We start from the raw sequence: 21,227 nt of genomic DNA on the forward strand, positions 1-21,227 counted from the left end.
CACGTTCAACCTTCTGCTGCGCCTTATACGTCCCTGCACCATTATGAAACAAGGTGAACTCGAACTCCACCGATAAAATTTGTATGTAGCTCAGTGATATTTTCTGACTGTTTGGGTATAACGAACCAGTGATATCCAGTGACTCATTAGACAGTAACTGCATTTTCCTTTATTTATCACCCCCCCCCCCCGCCCACCTTTACTTTTGTAATATACAGAGTGGTTCAAAAGTAAACGTACACACGTCGTGGTTACAATGTATGCCTCAAAATAAGAGCAAAATGTTAAATAAAGTTTTGTCTGAAATTGGTTGATTTGTCAGATATGCATTAGAGTAGGGATAAAAAATGAACCACCAACAACACAAAATTAATTCTTGGTGATTCAAAAGTGTCTGTACACGATTCATGTGTGTTCAAATGGTTCAAATGGCTCTGAGTACTATGGGACTTAACTGCTGAGGTCATCAGTCCCCTAGAACTTAGAACTAATTAAACCTAACTAACCTAAGGACATCACACACATCAATGCCCGAGGCAGGATTCGAACCTGCGACCGTAGCTGTCGCACTGTTCCAGACTGTAGCGCCTAGAACCGCTCGGCCACCAGGCCGGCTTTCATGTCTGTAATGTATGCATAAAAATAAGAGTAAAATGTTAAATAACGTTTTGTCGGAAATTGCTTTATTTCCAAGAAATGTAGTAGACTAGGAACCACAAGTGCAACGCAAAGAACACAAAATTAATTGTTCTCAGAAAGCAACGACACGAAGGGACCGGAAATTCAACACAACTATGTGCTGTACATTTACCCCAGAACATGTTGGAAAAGATATCCATGTAGACGAAGACAGTGACGTGCTGGACGTCTTACCGCACTCGGAATGTTACAAGCACCGTTCATGTCATACTGCACAGTAGCACAGCTATTTTCAGCGCGCTGCTGTAGTTGTGCTACATTCTCAGTTGCAACACCATACAATAGCTTCTTGATACGGCCCGAAAGACAGAAATCCAGAGGGTTAAGATCCGATGATCCGGCGGGCCAAGGAACTGGTCCTCCACGATGTAACCAGTAATCAGGATAAGCCAGACTGAGATACTCTCTTACTTCCTGATTGAAACTGCAGGGGCGCCGTCGTGCGTAAATCATAAGTTGGTTCGTGTAGCGAGTTGGACATCATGAAGTAGACCACTCAATTCATGTTCCAAAAACTGCCGATACACTCTGCCAGTTAGGCGCTGTGGAATAACATGCAGTCCTCGTAACTGACTGACCACTATGCATGTTATGAGCGTTCACGATACCGACAAAGGTAAACAGCACCCGAAGACCGAACAGTGGATCACCAGAATGGTTATCGAGTAACCTATGACGGAAATTCTGACTTATACAGAAGTCTACAGGTGTCAGCTCCTGTACCTTCTGCTGGTGAAAAGGGTGCAATTGATGCCTTCGAAGCAGGCGCCATACAGTTCATTGAGGAACTGGTACTGTGGCATTTATATGGAGGGTATTTATCAAAAATCAAATGGTTAAAATGGCTCTGAGGACTATGGGACTTAACTTTTGAGGTCATCAGTCCCCTAGAACTTAGAACTACTTAAACCTATTAACCTAAGGACAACACACACATGCATGCCCGAGGCAGGATTCGAACCTGCGACCGTAGCGGTCTCGCGGTTCCAGACTGAAGCGTCTAGAGCCGCTCGGCCACACCGGTCGGCGGGTATTTATCCTCAGATCTTCATCTACCATTTCCAGGATGTTATCAACACATATAATGTAATGCCTATATAGAATGATATTTTCACTCTGGAGCGGAGTGTGCGCTGATATGAAACTTTCTGGCAGATTAAAGCTGTGTGCCGGACCGAGACTCGAACCCGGGACCTTTGCCTTTCGCGGGCAAGTGTTCTACCACCTGAGATACCCAAGCACGACTCACGCCCCGTCCTCACAGCTTTACTTCCGCCAGTACCTCGTCTCCTACCTTCCAAATTTTACAGAAGCTCTCCTGCGAAACTTGCAGGACCAGCACCCCTGAAAGAAAGCATATCGCGGAGACATGGCTTAGCCACATCCTGGGGGATGTTTCCAGAATGAGATTTTCACATTGCAGCGGAGTGTGCGCTCATATGAAACTTTCTGGCTGATTAAAACTGTGTGCCGGACCTATACTCGAACTCAGGACCTTTACCTTTCGCGGGCAAGTGCTCTACATACATAAATGACGTGATTCATCATAGCTCGGAAATGAAGCAGCTGCAGACAAAACATTATTTAACACTTTTTCCTATTTTGATACATACGCTACAGCCACAAACTGTGTACAGTTACTCATGAATCACCCTGTACGCACAACAGTACAAATGACGACGGAATGCGCTGTGCGCCTTGTTTGGAAAAAAAAAATGTGTGTCATTAACTCATGGTGCTTGCTGTTTGCAGCAGCAATGCCCACTTTGCTCATCGCCCTCAAGCTTGTATTCAGTAGTGCTTTGTTCTATATTCAGTTAATTTTTCCGTCTGTGTTAGTTGTACGTTAACAGTGATACACAGCAGTAAGGATAAATTTACTGAAGATGAGTTGGCCAATATGCGCATCGTGTATGGGTTCACTAGATGCCATGGAAGAGCGGCACAATGACGGTAGGCTGAAATGTTCCCAGCTCACACTAGTTCTGCACCTGCACATAGGTGCCTGCGAACTTGTATCGTACTTACTTTTCGATAACTGAACGGAGTCGTGCGCAAAACTTTCGTTCAAATTGTCCTCCCACACTTCCTAAAAGATGATGTACCGCTGACAGTTCGTTAGCTGATATGGTTTCAACTTCACGGAGCGCTGGCGCACATTGCATTCGATGTTAGGAATCACATTGATGTACAGTTTGGACAAAAATGTATTGTTCGCCGTGGGCCTGTTCCATGGCCATACATGACACCAATGGACTTCTTCTGGGGATATGTGAGCAGCCTAGTTTACGAGAATCCTGTCTACACATACATGGAAATAGTTGCTAGGATTGACGCAGTCACGGAAGTAATAAGTCACAATATTAACTTCAGTTTCGCAGAATAAATGTATGTGGTATCAATCAGAAATTCACAGTGCTGTGTATGGTGGTCATATAATTAAAGGATTCGTACCGCCGAGAGAACTGACAGCGTCTGCACTGTCAAAATTGGATCGTGTTTGGTACAAATTGTACCCAGATGGTTCCAAAATGTGTGTCTGCAGGAGCAGCACTTCTTGATAACCAAACAGGTGGGGTTCAAATGGTTCAAATGGATCTGAGCACTGTGGGACTTAACTTCTGAGGTCATCAGTCCCCTAGAACTTAGAACTACTTAAACCTAACTAACCTAAGGACGTCACACACATCCATGCCCGAGGCAGGATTCGAACCTGTGACCGTAGCGGTCGCGCGGTTCCAAACTGAAGCGCCTAGAACAGCTCGGCCACAATGGCTGGCAAAAACAGGTAGGGAAATTGCTTCTTGTCGGTATTAAGGGCGGAGTTGCAGTCCCTTCATCAAGCGATTCTTTTCACAGTCGACTTACAGGTCGTCTACGTCCTAATACATACCGACTCAATGAGAGTCTTGGAGTCTCTCACAATGGCAGCCGGAAGAAAAGCTGTAAATCCTTTGACACACGATATACCGAGAAGTCTCAATAGAGCAAAGGAGTTACTTTAACTGATTCAGTTACAGTGGATACCGGAGCATGTTGGCATTAGGGGCAACGAACGCGCACTCCAACTGGCGAAAATGGTGCAGCATCTACTTCCTACCGACATATCCCTACCATACAATGATTACTATAAAATGATTTTCATAGTAGACTCACCAAAGAAACAAAAACGAAATGGAAAAAAAATTAGTGGACGTGGGCTGTAACATCGAAGGTACATTATGTGGAAAGATTCAGCAACAGATTCCACGCCAACCTCGGCGCCCACGAGAAAAGTAATTGTTACTATTAAAAGACTAAGATTAGGTGACATGAATACTAATAAAACGAAATATTTCTGAAAATTAATTTCCTCGCTAGTGACCCCTGCCTCACTGACGAGAACACTACGCATATACTAACTGTAATTGTAATATTGTGTATTGTATATAGAAAAGGATTCTCTCTAATACTGTGAAAAGATGACAACTGCATTAGTAAGAAAAGAAAAAAAAGATTACCATGCAAGACATAATTTGTAGTCATATGATCGAAGATGATAAATACATAACAAAGGATCAGAAATACTGTATCAAAGAAAAGACTGTCTCTAATAATATGAAGATGATAATTGCATTATTAAAAAAAGGTTAGTATGGGAGATGTAGTTCCTAGTCATGTGAAATGTATCTACTCATTATGCTATACACTGAAATGACAAACACTGAGCGAGGTGGCGCAATATTTAGCACACTGCACTCGCATTCCGGAGGATGATGCTTCAGATCCCCGTCCGGCCATCCAGATTTAGATTTTCCGTGCTTTTCCGAAATCATTGCAGGCAAATGCTTGGATGGTTCCTCTGAAAAGGGCACGAGCAATTTCCTTTTCCATTCTTCCCTAATCCGAGCATCAGCCGCGTCTTTAATGACTTCGCTGTCAATGGGACGTTAAAATCTAATCTCACTCATTTCTGAGATGGCAAAAGTCATGGTATACCTCCTGATATCGTGTCGGACGTCCTTTGCCTGGCATAGTGGAGAAACATGGCGTGGTTCAAAAAAATGTGTGTGAAATCTTATGGGACCTAACCGCTAGGGTCATCAGTCCCTAAGCTTACACACACACCCATGCCCGAGGGAGGACTCGAACCTCCGCCGAGACCAGCCGCACAGTCCATGACTGCAGCGCCTTAGACCGCTCGGAAACATGACGCGGCATGGACTCAACAAGTCGTTGCAAGTCCCTCACAGAAATCGAAACACTACCTGTATAGCTGTCTATAATTGCGAAAGTGTTGCTGGCGCACGATTTTGTGCAAGAACTGACATCTCAATTAAGTCTCACAAGTGTTCGATGATATTCATGTTAGGTGATCTAGTTGACCAAACCATTTGCTCGAATTGGAAAAAATATTCTTCAAACCAATCGATAACAATTACGGCCCAGTGACATGGGGCATTGTTAACCATAAAATTAACATCGTTGTTTGAGAACATGAAGTCCACGACTGGCTGTAGATGGCCGCCAAGTAGCCAAACATAACATTTCCAGTCAATGATCGGTTCACTTGGCCCAAAGGACCCAGTCCATTCCATGTAAACACAGCCCATACCATTACGGAGCCACCATCACCTTCCACAGTGCCTTCTTGATAACTTAAGTCCATGGCTTTTTGGGACCCGTGCTACACTCGAACCCTACCATCAGCTCTTACAACTGAAATCGGGACTCATGTGACTAGGCCACGGTTTTCCTGTGGTCTAAGATATAACCGATATAGTCACGAGCCCACGAGGGGTTCTATGGGCGATGTCATGCTGCTAGCAAAGACAATCGCGTCGGTCATCTGCTGCCGTAGCCCATTAACGCCAAATTTTACCGCACTGTTCTAAGGGATACGTTTGCCGTACGTCCCATATTGATTTCTGCAGTTATTCACGCAGTGTTGCTTCTCTGTTACCACTGGCAACTCTACGCAAACACCACTGTTCTCAGCAATTAAGTGAAGGCCTTCGGTTACTTCGTTGTCCGTGATGACACTGAATGCCTGAAATTTGCTACCCTCGACTCGGTCTTGACACTGTGGATCTTGGAATACTGAATTCCCTAACGATTTCTGAAATGAAACGTCCGATGCATCTAGCTTCAACTACATTCCTGTATTCGAAGTGTGTTAATTCCCATCGTGTGGCCATAATGACGTCGGAACGCTTTTCACATGAATCACCCAAGTACAAATGACCGCTTTGCCAATGCAATGCCCTTTTATACTTGGTGTATGCGGTACTTCAACTGTTCAAATGGCTCTGAGCACTATGGGACTCAACTGCTGTGGTCATAAGTCCCCTAGAACTTAGAACTACTTAAACCTTACTAACCTAAGGACATCACACACATCCATGCCCGAGGCAGGATTCGAACCTGCGACCGTAGCGTATGCGGTACTACTCTCATCTGTATGTGCATATCACCATCTCATGACTTTTGTCACCTTAGCGTATACCTCTGTAACTTCCAGACATTATGAAAAATAATTTTGTCTCAGTACTTTATAATCAGTGTTTCGTATCTCTCTCTCGCTCGCTCTTTGTATAATAAACCGGAGAAAAAATCTCAAATACACACATCAAAAAAGTTTTGTATGACCTCGGTTCCGAGAGTTCCGGAACCTGTACATAAAACTGGAATAGAGAGCAACATAAACATAATTTCCGCCCTTTTTATTGCTCATGAAAACCACACTTTGCATGTTGTACCACCATACAGCGAGACTTTCACAGGTAGTGGTCCAGATTGCTGTACACACCGGTACCACTAATAACCAGTAGCACGTCCTCTTGCATCGATGCATGCCTGTATTCGTCGTGGCATATTATCAACTAGTTCATCAAGGCACTGTTGGACCAGATTGTTCCACTTCTCAACGGCGATTCGGCGTGGATTCCTCAGAGTGGTTGGTGGGTCACGCCGTCTATAAACAGCCCTTTTCAATCTATCCCAGGGATGTCCGATTGGGTTCATGTTTGGAGAACATGCTGGCCACTCTAGTCGAACGATGTCGTTATCCTGAAGGAAGCCATTCACAAGATGTGCACACTGGAGAAGCGAATTGTCCATGAAGACGAATGCCTCGTCAATATGCTGTCGATATGGTTGTACTATCGGTCATTCGCGTATTGTACGGCCGTTACGGCGCCTTCCATGACCACCAGCGGTGTATATCGGCCCCACATAATGCCAGCTCAAAACAGCAGGGAACCTCCACCTTGCTGCACTCGCTGGACAGTGTGTATAAGGTGTTCAGCCTGACCGGGTTGCCTCCAATCATGCCTCCGCCCGTTGTCTGGGCGAAGGTATGACACTCGTCGGTGAGGAGAATGTGATGCCAATCCTGAGTGGACCTTTTGGCATAATGTTGGGCCCATCTGTACAGCGTTGCATGGTGTCGTCGTTGCAAAGATGGACCTCGTCATGGACGTCGGGTGTGAAGTTGCGCATCATGCAGATTATTGCACACAGTTTGAGTCGTAACTTGACGACCTGTGGCTGCACGAAAAGAATTATTCAATATGGTGGCTTGCCGTCAGAGTTGCTCCGAGCCATAATCTGTAGGTAGCGGTCATCCACTGCAGTAATAGCCCTTGGGCGGCCTGAGCGAGGCATGTCATCGACAGTTCCTCTCTCTCTGTATCTTCTCCATGTCCGAACAACATAGCTTTGGTTCACTCCGAGACGCCCGGACACTTCCCCTGTTGAGAGCCGTTCCTGGCACAAAGTAACTATGCTGAAGTGATCGAACCGCGGTATTGACCGTCTAGGCATAGTTGAACTACAGACAACACGAGCTGTGTGCCTCCTTCCTGGTGGAATGACTGGAACTGATTGGCTGTCAGACCCCCTCCGTCTAATTGGCGCTGCTCATGCATGGTTGTTTACATCTTTGGGCGGGTTTAGTAGCATCTCTGACCAGTCAAAGGGATTGTGTCTGTAATACAACATCCACAGTCAACGTCTATCTTCAGGAGTTCTGGGAACCAGGATGATGCAAAACTTTCTCTTCATTTCTTGATCTTTTCATTTACAAATACAAAAGATCCTACTACCGCTACATGCAACAATGCATAGTCATTAAATATAGCTTAGAGTCAGCTGGTCATGGAGGCACACTCATGTTGTTTCTTAGTGCAAGTACATACATTACTGACCGAGTTACACTGGCATTGCATCTTTACTTGAAAAAAAAAGGGAACAATGAATTTTTTACGGGTCATTTACTTTCTCTTTTGTTTTCAAATAATGTTGTGGGGAATATAAACACATGTAAGTATGCACACATTTCTTTGCTTACATCAGATTGTGGTCATGCACCATACATACTCTACACATTGTTATCTGAATGCACAACACCAAATTGACAGAGCTCAATAATTAAACTGCACAGTGAGGGTTGTAAAAAGGAAAAAAATGCTTTCTGGATGTATTATTTTCTTTCTTACTTTAAAATAATAATATGCATAGTCATTGCAACTTAGAAAGATGGTTGGTTTACTGTAATGGGAGTATTTCGGTATAAACTCTCTTTAAGTATCAAACACCTTACTCACTGAGCCAAAATGACTACAGATCATTATTTATTTCTATTTCACACACATGGGATTTAATGGGGAAATGCATCGTGATTGCTTGACGATTCTACAGGTTGAGACACATCTCAATGAGGCTGCTGCCGTTGTGGCAGGAGGTGGGATTGTTATCTCGTGTGTGGGTGTGTGTGTGTTTATGTGTGGGTGGATTAATGTATGAGAGCTTCTTCTGCCAGTTGCCCGCCAAAATGGAAGAGAGAGGGAAGTGGGCGATTCTCGTGGTTCCTAGCTGGAACGTGATTTCTGCGAATTGAGGCCTGATAGCTCCTATCACGGCTACAGCTTTTTATGTTGGCAGCCAGCTCTCTCTATCCAGCGAACTGTAGTTCCCCGACCAAATGCTGTCCCAGGAAGGGGAAACTTTATTGACACATTCCTGGGGTCAGATACATCACATGATCACACTGACAGAAACACAGGCACATAGACACAGGCAACAGAGCATGCACAATGTCGGCACTAGTACAGTGTATATCCACCTTTCGCAGCAATGCAGGCTGCTATTCTCCCATGGAGACGATCGTAGAGATGCTGGATGTAGTCCTGTGGAACGGCTTGCCATGCCATTTCCACCTGGCGCCTCAGTTGGACCAGCGTTCGTGCTGGACGTGCAGACCGCGTGAGACGACGCTTCATCCAGTCCCAAACATGCTCAATGGGGGACAGATCCGGAGATCTTGCTGGCCAGGGTAGTTCACTTACACCTTCTAGAGCACGTTGGGTGGCACGGGATACATGCGGACGTGCATTGTCCTGTTGGAACAGCAAGTTCCCTTGCCGGTCTAGGAATGGTAGAACGATGGGTTCGATGACGGTTTGCATGTACCGTGCACTATTCAGTGTCCCCTCGACGATCACCAGTGGTGTACGGCCAGTGTAGGAGATCACTCCCCACACCATGATGCCGGGTGTTGGCCCTGTGTGCCTCGGTCGTATGCAGTCCTGATTGTGGCGCTCACCTGCACGGCGCCAAACACGCATACGACCATCATTGGCACCAAGGCAGAAGCGACTCTCATCGCTGAAGACGACACGTCTCCATTCGTCCCTCCATTCACGCTTGTCGCGACACCACTGGAGGCGGGCTGCACGATGTTGGGGCGTGAGCGGAAGACGGCCTAACGGTTTGCGGGACCGTAGCCCAGCTTCATGGAGACGGTTGCGAATGGTCCTCGCCGATACCCCAGGAGCAACAGTGTCCCTAATTTGCTGGGAAGTGGCGGTGCGGTCCCCTACGGCACTGCGTAGGATCCTACGGTCTTGGCGTGCATCCGTGCGTCGCTGCGGTCCGGTCCCAGGTCGACGGGCACGTGCACCTTCCGCCGACCACTGGCGACAACATCGATGTACTGTGGAGACCTGACGCCCCACGTGTTGAGCAATTCGGCGGTACGTCCACCCGGCCTCCCGCATGCCCACTATACGCCCTCGCTCAAAGTCCGTCAACTGCACATACGGTTCACGTCCACGCTGTCGCGGCATGCTACCAGTGTTAAAGACTGCGATGGAGCTCCGTATGCCACGGCAAACTGGCTGACACTGACGGCGGCGGTGCACAAATGCTGCGCAGCTAGCGCCATTCGACGGCCAACACCGCGGTTCCTGGTGTGTCCGCTGTGCCGTGCGTGTGATCATTGCTTGTACAGCCCTCTCGCAGTGTCCGGAGCAAGTATGGTGGGTCTGACACACCGGTGTCAATGTGTTCTTTTTTCCATTTCCAGGAGTGTATTTGGAAAAACACATATAATATTAATAATGAATAATAATGAGAGAGATGAATGGACTGATACCTACATTCGAATGTGACAGTCTTCTTATACTTTTTGTTCTGTCCAGAGATGCTGGCTGATTTCTGATGACAGCTCGTTATGATCCTTTCACTATGGTGTACAGACCACGAATCACAAAACTCACGTAATTGGAACATAGAAACGGTGTAAAGGGGAGGGGTACCAGATTTCCTCACGATTTCTAAGTCACCCTACTGTCTAAGATCAAAGAGGGCAGGGTGATCTCGATTTTGTTCTTAGAACCTGCACAGCGGATGGATGACCTTCATTTTCGCCTCTATTTTTATGTCGTGCAACTACCGTAGATGTGTGCGTGGCAGAACAGGGGGAATATCTTGATACATGATAGTTATCAGATTATATCATGACTTTGAGTTTACCACAAGCAATTGGCCTAGAGGTGTGGGTGGGCCATCAGGTTACGTCGTGACTTCTAGTTTAGTCCCACAACTGGTACACTGCTTACATCGACTGTATACAAATGCAGATTGTTACAAACATATAAAATTCTTGGATGATTTCGTATTTTGTATAATTTTTCTCTGTTTCTCGATCTGGGGCACTTTCACTGTCAGTGAGACTTTGACGTATCACGACAGTTTTTCATCGTGTACGTTAAAGCATTTATCAGTTTTTTTTTTTTATTTTTAAGACCTGCGAAATAACATCCTAATGACAGGTAAACCAAAGGCGTGACTTAGGCACTGAAGTCATAGCAGTACACAGCCGACGAGGGGGTCGTTATGGAGCCTATACAACTTTTCAAGCAACATCGCAAGAGGTCTAGAGCATCGGAAGACACAGCGAGTTTGGCGTGGGGAAGCCGCTAACCAAAACGCCGTGGTGTCACACTGTCACCCAGCAGAAGCTGGCAGTGTGGAGCATCGGCGCCGGCGGCATCAGAGGAAACACACCGGCTCCATGCGTGTCGTGGGAGGTGCCAGAACTCCAGCAGAGAAGTAAAAATGGCGGAAAGTGTACCGTCTTGTGTAGCGCTGTATTTTTGACACTTGGGTTCCAAGAATACAAAGATGAATAATTTAGACGGTGATTGTATTCGCAAAGTCGCCAGCAAGTGTGAATCGTCAGAGAAAGAAATCAGTGTAAGCCCACAGAATAGCTGTGAAATCCAAGTGGATATCATAAATTTAATACTGGAAGTTTCATAATTGAAGATTTCATGAATTGCTGATGTCACAAACTTTGTTGCCTCTGCTGTCTAGTTAAGGTCGTATAGATACTTGTGAAAAGGATACAGTGGTGCGGTTCTGTTTCATTTCATGTGAGATCAACAACCCATTTCCTTGTCCCTTACCGCGCCCGGAAAGTCTGTACGATATGTTTGCGTGAGTGAGTGTTTTTCAAATATGGCACGGTGGGTCAGAGCGTAACAACACTACCCTAAATATTTCCGTTCCATACGTGTGCTGTAACACAGCATACTGCACATCCGGATTTTTCTCGTTTTTCCGCGTCTACTGTATTGGCCAACCGAATGGCACCATTTGCCTCCTAGCAAGAAACGAAGTTTCATCTTCAACGGACGTCAGGTAGCTAGCTTTTATAGTCCTCTTGTGGCCGTTGCCTGATATAAGTATGCTTTCTCATCTGGCACATGAGCTAGCCTATGTCAGGTTGTTTCGTACAGGCTAGAATTTCGGTAGGTGTGAGTAAAACAACGTTTTAATGTCACGCTAGGAATTATTATCATACTTAGTAAGGCTCGCATTTTAAGTATGATTAACTACACCGAATTTGAAAACTAACTGACGTCTTTTAAGTGGACAAATGGTTAAAACTAATTAGACGATTAAAGATCAAGGAGCTAAAATTAAGAGTTGTGACTATCCAGTGGAAACTATTTTGTGAAAGCGATTAACTGACACTATAAAGAAGCTCAACACGAAGATAGGATGTAATTTAAAGGAATGTATTAGGTTGAATGTCGTTGTTAAGAATGAGTTCGACAGAATAGAGAGCAGTTTGGAAGCTGAATGTTATATATTGGTAGAAAGTAAAGAACGTGAATGTTGGCAGCAATCAGATAATGTTCGAGGGACTGAACACAGAATGTAGTAGTGATTGAAGTGCTTGTGCACGGGGCCAAAATTCTGTGGTCTCACAAGTGCTACATATTTCTAACGATAATGTTGCTGATGATTTTGTGTTAATTAGAAATGGACGATATTTAACTGATCTATTAAAATAAAACATTTTCTGAGTTTTATGTATTAAGCAACTAATATGCTCCACGCATGGCCCTAATCAATTTTAATATGATTAGAATCAATAACATAAGAGCGAACCTTAGCCACTCACCTCGTTTATGAATAGCCATGAGAGAACAATTAAGTTTTTATTACTATTTGATTTCTACAATTTTAACAAATCAGTGCCATCCATGCCTTATCACTGTAATAGCACGGAGATCCATCTCGTGACCCATTATGCACACTTATCTCCGTGCTGTCACAGTATTATTCGCACGCCCACAACATATTCATTCTTGCGGAATGTTCCGTGACTTAATAAAGGTCGAGTTAAACTTGATGGAACGTCAAAACTTTCTACATTGCATTTCAACTGCGGCAATCACACACGCTGTCAACGGAACGGAACGGGACGGAACGCAACAGACATCAACGTCAAAGTTTCTCGGGAAGAAAGTTTTGATGTGGACGTCGGCGGGGGCGCGGTATCGTCGTCTGCTAACGTCGGGCTCACGCAAAGCAGTGACTTCCCTGCTTTGTGTCTTCGTCTCTGTTCTGTTGTTTCCTTTGTGTTAGTGACACAATGAAAATGTTCCAATATGACTTCGATATTTTTGCCATTAGTGTTCTTCCTCAAAAAAAGGCAGGTATGTGACAGAGAAAAATGATTCTGGTTTTACGATGTTTGGTCAAGGAAGAACTGTACACCGTGCATAAATAAGAACATAATTTAGTTACACAAAATGTGAAGGACAATCGAACAATTTAAAATCAGAGATGGTAAAATAGTCTCCATTAAACTGACTGAGGGAAAGTCCAAATCTGCAATAGCTTTTTGTTGGGTTTCCACTGTGTTGACGATGATGTTGGTTTGTGGAGCGCTCAACATTGTAGCCATCAGCGCCCGTACAAGTTCCAAATGTTTCCATTTCCAGTCTCGGCACTTCCCGAATTATGATGAGGACAACACGAACACCCAACCCCCAGACTAGAAAATCTCCGACCGGCCGGGAATCGATCCCGGGACCCCGTGATCCAGAGGCAGCAACACTAGCCATTCTTTTTTTTCATTTTATTCGTTGTATTTGGTCGTAGCGGACGTCACATGGCATCCGTTGAAGTTCGTTGCTGACCCCTTTACTCAGTTTTTTTTTTATTACAGAGACCAGCCAGCTCTCAGACCGAACACGCTGAGCTACCGTGCCGCCGTCACTAGACTATGAGCTGCCGACCATTCCATTGGGTGACGACTGGTTTCGTACCGTGGAGGTATATCTTCATGGCATATAAAACTAATACTTCATGTTCCACGACTTCCTACGTGCAAGTGGGCATAAAAACATGTCACTCTTCGGTAAAACCTTGGATGAAACAGCAGATGCACAATCCGGTTCGAACCATGCCTGGTCATTAACACATCTCCAAAACACTGTCAAAAGACGAGCCGGGGCAGCATATGACAGTGTGGTGTCACCGCCAGACACCACACTTGCTAGGTGGTAGATTAAATCGGCCGCGGTCCATTTAGTACATGTCGGACCCGCGTGTCGCCACTGTGTGATCGCAGACCTAGCGCCACCACAAGGCAGGTCTCGATATACGAACAAGCACTCGCCCCAGTTGTACGGACGACCTAGCTAGCGACTAGATGTACGAAGCCTTTCTCTCTCATTAGCCGAGAGACAGAATAGCCTTCAGCTAAGTTAATGGCTACCAACTAGCAAGGCGCCATTAGCCTTACAGTGATTGTAATTAAAGTCTCCTGTGTATCGTCAAGAGCGATGTACCACAATGATTGATTAAAGATAAGTATTAATCCAGCTACGTACTTTTCTTCATAGCATTAATTACGTAGCCTGTTCCAGTACTTCACGCCCGTCTGCGTTAGTCTAGCGTGCATTTTCAGCCATCTCGATCTACAAGGTGTTGGCCCAGCTGCCGACACATCAGACAGTCCACATGTGATAAGATGGAACCATAGTCAAAATCCGCGGGGGAAACAAAGAACTGAAAGACGCACGAAGGGAGTCGTCAACGTACTAAAACATATTGGCAGGTGTCATATAGAACGACACGTCACAGCGCTAGCCACACACTGAATACCAATAATTTAGTTAGTCAATTTTCATTAAATAAGCTGTATTTAACAGTGAAAAGGTCAGCTCTATTGAACGGACAAAATAGAGGGTTTTTTTTTATTTTACTGTGGATAAAGTAAAAAGACGAATTATTTTCTGAAATGTTTTCATTTGTTTGTATGCATCGTATATATTTTCAATATAAAATAAAAGGACAGTTTTTAAATGTTTGATCAACATTTTTCCTAGTGTGAAACTTCTCAGTAGTTCACTAGACAAACTTTGTGAACAAAGTCAGACATCAAGTGTTATTTGGCCATTAATAAACTTTATCGTTGCTAGTTCCTTAGTTCTGCTAATATATTCCGACTTTTTGTATCTAATAACCTCACTTTCACTGTTCGGTAGAGGGTAAAGCGCAGCTACGTGTTTACGTTCCATCTAGTGTGAGCACACAGCCAGATGACGGTGCCGCCGCCTACCGTACCGCTGACGTCCAGTGTGAATCGGCCTAAATGCACTACCTGAACAAAAGTATCCGGATACATTTATGTAACACGGAATTAAACATTAATTGTCACGAGAGACCGAATTGCCAGTATAAAAGGCGTAGGGAGAGTATTGCGTTGCCAGTAGAGAAGCAGTAATAACAGAATGGGTCGGTCAGGAGCGCTCAGTGGCTTCGAACGTGGACTAGTCAGTTGATGTCATCCGAGGAACAGATCCAAAAAAAAAGGTTCAAATGGCTCTGAGCACTATGGGACTTAACACCTGAGGTCATCAATCCTCTAGAACTTAGAACTACTTAAACCTAACTAACCTAAGGACATCACACACATCCATGCCCGAGGCAGGATTCGAACCTGCGACCGTAGCAGCAGCACGGTTCCGGACTGAAGCGCCTAGAACCGCTTCGCCACAGCGGCCGGTGAGGAACAGATCAATCAGGGTCATTTCAACCCTTGTAAGGTTGCTCAAGTCGACTGTTGGTTATGTGCTTGTGAAGTGGAAGCCCGAAGGAACAATCAGAGCTGAACTAAGAGAGGCCAGACGTCGAATGCTGACGGACAGGGACCGTCGAGCATTGCGGAGGGTGGTTGTACAAAATCACATGAAATCAGTCGAAAACATTACTCCTGAGTTCCAAAGAGCTACCTGGAGCACAGTGACTACACATAGGGAGTTAAAAAGAATGGGATACAAAGGTCAAACAGCTCGCTATAAGACACACATTTCTGTAGTCAATAGAACACGACGCTTGAAGTGTGCAAAGGGCGACGTCACTGGGCAGCGGAGGACTGGAAATGAGTAAATTGTAGTGATTTATTCCGCTGTACCCTGTCGCTATCCGATGGAAGGGTTTGGTTTTGGAAAACGCCTGGATAATGTTATCTGCCATCATATGTAGTGCCAACAGCAGAGTACGGAGAAGATGCTATTATGATATGGGGGTATTTTACGGGTTAAGGTATGGTCCCCTTATTGCACTTGAGAAAACACTAAATGCACTGTGTATTGCATACACTAGAGGAACAGTTCGTAGACGATGATTGTATCGGCAAGAGATGGTACCTTGCCATTAAGCAGCATCCGTGAGGCAATGTTTTGTTTACAGTAACATTCTTAAAATGTCCTAATCTGACTGACATGCCCAGAGTCTAGACCTAAACCCAATGCAATACCTTTGGAATGAATTATAACAGCGATTTCACTTCATACACAAGTGTCCAACATCACTACCTCCTTGGTTTCGCTTTGGAGGAAGAATAGGCTGTCATTCAAAAATGGTTCAAATGGCTCTGAGCACTATGGGACTTAACATCTGTGGTCATCAGTCCCCTAGAACTTAGAACTACTTAAACCTAACTAACCTAAGGACATCACACACACCCATGCCCGAGGCTGGATTCGAAGCTGCGACCGTAGCAGTCGCGCGGTTCCGGACTGCAGCGCCTAGAGCCGCGTGGCCACCGCGGTCGGCTAGGCTGCCATTCCTCGACATACATTTGGTAACTTCATTTAATGTGTCCACAGCAGAGTTTAAGGCATCAGTAAGGCGATGGGTCGACACTTCCCCAATTGATGTCCACTAATATTTGTCCAGATACGTTTGATCAGATAGTGTTCTTTCACACAGGCTGGGAGGTACTCGTGGCTGGAATGTATTCATTCTTTCGGTAGCAGTTAACAAGGATGATTGCCGAGTGCAGAGTCGATCCACTGCGCAATCAGCGTCATCAACGCCGAAACGGTGACACGTTCTACAGAGTCGTAATGGTGTTGTGCTTTTATGACTTCAATCGTGTGCTGTGAAAATGTGGTATAATATAGGAAATTTAAGTACATAAATTTTACATTCAGTTTTTTAAGTAACTGGATGTGGTTGTCGACAATGAATACAAGATGATCCGAGTTACCGATGAAGGGCTGGCCGATACGCACCTCGTGTATGGGTTGAATGAATGTAATGGAAGGGCGACACAACAACGCTATGCTGAACTGTTCCTAATGCGACAGCATCCCCCACATAGAACTTCCACATCTGTAACTTTTGCAGTTACTTATCAGGCCACCTTTCCATACCGTTGTGTATCACTGCTAACAGACATCTAACATTGTCGGAAAAACGAACCCGAGACAGAAACGAGCACTATTGAATGCAAGCTTGAGGGCGAAAAGCAATATGGATGTTACTTTTTTCAACTGCCAAGTACCGAGTTTGAATGGGACAAGTTTGTTTCCAAAGTATACACACAGACATACCGTCGACATTTACACTTTTGCGCAGATTTTTTCTGTGCAGCACAATATATAAATAAATGGGAGTTTGAAATCAAACGAAATGCAGTTACTGTATAATGAGCCACTGGAAACCATGGATGTCTTACAACAGAGTACTCAGAAAAGACATATAAACAACCTTTGAAATTTTTGCGGTTCAGTTTGGATTAAACTTGTTTTTCAGACAGTAGAGCTTCGCTGGCCCTTGTAGCCGAGCGGTTCTAGGCGCTTCAGTCTGGACGCTACGGTCGCAGGTTCGAATCCTGCCTCGGGCATGGATGTGTGGGATGTCCTTAGGTTAGTTAGTTTTAAGTAGTTCTAAGTTTTAGGGGACTGATGACCTCAGATGTTAAGTCCCATAGTGCTCAGAGCCATTTTGGAGCAGAGCTTCCACCATGCAGCACAGAAGAGGTGCGGCTTGACGGATAATAAATGAGAGAAATGTGAATGTCCTCAGACGAGACTAAGCATATGGGGCGAAACGGATAATAAATGGTGAATGGAGAAGCTAAAATCTGTTGTTTTCAGAAAATAATTGGTGAACCAATAGTTCGTGAGCCCCCCGGACAACTCCATGAACAATAAATTGTAAATCAGGAAATCACTGTTTAAGAAGCCTCCAAAATGACTGGTTGTGTTTTTAAGTGTTGACTACGCTACAGTCTAGGGGCCGACTAACACATCTGTACCCTTAACACTAAAAAAATTCAGTGACAAGCTCAAATAAAAGCAGGCAGAAATTTGCGTTGAAAATAATGTTCACTACTCAGGCGTTTAAAATCTTATTAAAATTGAGTTTCTTTCAAATAAATTAACATTTATCGCAGTTAAGAATCTTTAATCACTGAAATAATGATCGTCTGAACGAGGGCTTAAATGAAACGGAACACTATCTCACGCTCGTGTAAGCTTCCGGAAAAATCACGGAAAATAAAGTTCCTTTAGAACATGTCTGAAGTTGAAGTTCCACAACTGCGAACTAATTAAATTTTGAGTGCAGATCACTCTAAGAAATAACCACAATAAGGTTTCAAAATTCAGACTAGAGCGTCTAATGCGAAATATTGTGAGAACACATGCTGAAAATATTTAAGGGTACTCACTATCGATAGACGCGAGTATCACAAGTCCACGACTCAATACTCAGGAATACTTCAACTCACTCGAAACACGACTACTGTCACTCATACGTACTTCCTGTTTCAGATCTCAAACTCGACTGCTTCACTAACTACACGAAAGTGTCCTAGAGCCAAACAGCCACCCGCGAACATGGCCGCCGCTATATACATCCTCACATTGACTCGAGTCAAGCTCACACAGTTTCGACTTCCGAAACATTCTTAAAAACTATAAATTCAATGTTATATACATCTATCACGCATGAATTTCCACATAAATTTCTTCAGTTGTCTAGTACTGTTCTTAGTTTTTCTTTAACTTTAATATTTCTTTCCCAAATAATGATTTCCTCCAAGTCAACGCCAATATGCGTTGTTATATTACTAATAAACATGAACAATTAAAACTAAGTAAACTCATTTCTCCTCAATTATATTTATGTAGCAATGCTGCTGCTACTTTCAATATTTCATGTCTCATTTTGTGATAATTCAGGTTTTTTATGCACGGAAAGTGCATTCTACCTGTGGGATACTTCCTAATATCGTGTCGGGCGTCCTTTTTTCTGGCATAGTGCAGCAACTCGACGTGGCATACTCTCACAAGTCGTTGGAAGTCCCCTACAGAAATACTGAACTATGCTGCCTCTGTAGCCGTCCATAATTGTGAAAGTTTTGGCGGTGCAGAATTTTGTGCACGAACTGATCTCACGATTATGTCCCATAAATGTTCGATGGGATTCATGTCGGGCAATCTGGGTGGCCAAATCATTCACTCGAACTGTCCAGAATGTTCTTCAAACCAATCACAAACACTCGTGCCCCGCTGACATGACGCATTGTTATCCATAAAAATTCCATCATTGTTGGAGAGAAAGTAGCTGCACATATCCGTTTCCAGTCAATCATCGGTTCAGTTGGAACAGAGAACCCAAACCATTCCATTTAAACACAGCCCACACTATTATGGAACCACCACCATCTTGCACAGGACCGTGTTGCCAACTTGGGTCAATGGCTTCGTGGGGTCCGCGCCACACTCGAACCCTATCATAAGCTCTTATTAAATGAAATCGGGACTCATGTGATAGGGCCACAGTTTTCCAGTCGTCTAGGGTCCAACCGATATGGTCACGAACCAAGGAGAGGCGCTGCAGGTGACGTCGTGCTGTTAGCTAAGGCACTCGCGTCGGTCGTCTGCTGCCATAGCCCATTAGCGCCAAATTTAGCAGCACTGTCCTAACTGATACATTCGTCGCACATCCGATATTGATTTCTGTGGTTATTTCACTCAGTATTACTTGTCTGTTAGCACTGACAATTCTGACCAAATTCCTCTCCTCTTGGTAATTAAGTGAAGGTCGTTAGCCACTGCGTTGTCGAGGCAATGCCTGAAATTTGGTATTATCGGCACACTCTTGACGCTGTGGATCTTGAAATATTGAATTCCCTAATTATTTCCGAAATAGAACGTCCCCTGCCTCTAGCTCTAACTACCATTCCGCGTTCAAAGTCTGTTAATTACCGTCGTTTGACCATAATAACGTCGCACACCTTATCATATGGATCACCTGACAAGGGAACCTCCCCATCGCACCCCCCTTCAGATTTAGTTATAAGTTGGCACAGTGGATAGGCCTTGAAAAACTGAACACAGATCAATCGAGAAAACAGGAAGAAGTTGTATGGAACTATGAAAAAAATAAGCAAAATATACAAACTGATTAGTCCATGAGAAGATAGGCAACATCAAGGAGAACGTGAGGTCAGGAGCGCCGTGGTCCCGTGGTTAGCGTGAGCAGCTGCGGAACGCAAGGTCCTTGGTTCACGTATTCCCTCGAGTGAAAAGTTTTAATTTTTTATTTTTCATTTTCAGACAATTATTATCTGTCCGTCCGTCCGATGCGATCACTTTTTTGGGAGTGATTATCACATCGGCAAGAAAACCTAAATCTGGCAAGGTAGAAGAATCTTCTTACCCATTTGCCAAGTGTACAAGTTAGGTGGGTCGACAACGTATAGAGTATATCAGACGTGTTTTCCTGTGGAGGAATCGGTTGACCTATGACCTCGCGATCAAATGTTTTCGGTTCCCATTGGAGAGGCACGTCCTTTCGTCTACTAATCGCACGGTTTTGCGGTGCGGTCGCAAAACACAGACACTAAACTTATTACAGTGAACAGAGACGTCAATGAACGAACTGTCAGATCATAACTTTGCGAAAATAAAGAAAGTAAAATTTTCACTCGAGGGAAGACTTGAATCAAGGACCTCTCGTTCTGCAGCTGTTCACGGTAACCACGGGACCACGGCACTCCTGATCTAGCATTGTCCTTGTATTACTTATGTTGCACATGGACTACTCAGTTCGTATATTTTGCTTTTTTTTCATAGTTCCACACAACTTCTTCCGGTTTTCTCGATTGATCTGTGTTAAGTTTTTCAAGGCCTATCCACTGTGCCAACTTATAACTAAATCTGAGGGGGTGCGATGGGGATGTTCCCTTGTGAGTACAAATGACAGCTCTGTCTATGACCTGCACTTTTATACCTTGTGTACGCGATACTACCACAATCTGCATATCGCTATCCCATGACTTCTCTACGCAGTGTATTTTTTGGAAAGCGTGATAACAGATTTGGTTTCAGTTCTGTGAACTATGTATGTCTAGCTTCAGAAACGAACACGTTAGGCTCTGGTGTTCCTAAGAAATTTGATAAAATAACTAGGCAGATGGAGAGTGATAGTCTACCCATGTCGGAACAAAGAGCTCTGTACTTCAAATTACACGCTAGTTATCGCCGTAAATTCTGACCATGTGAATTCTTGCAAGTCGAGCACCTCACCATATTAGACATCTCATTGCGTCGCTATGTCCATAGAATTCATTCCTTCAATTGAGCTTGAACGCTCGCGTTTTA

The sequence above is a fragment of the Schistocerca piceifrons genome, chromosome X (assembly GCF_021461385.2).
Source record: "Schistocerca piceifrons isolate TAMUIC-IGC-003096 chromosome X, iqSchPice1.1, whole genome shotgun sequence".
NCBI classification, from domain to species: Eukaryota; Metazoa; Arthropoda; class Insecta; order Orthoptera; family Acrididae; genus Schistocerca; species Schistocerca piceifrons.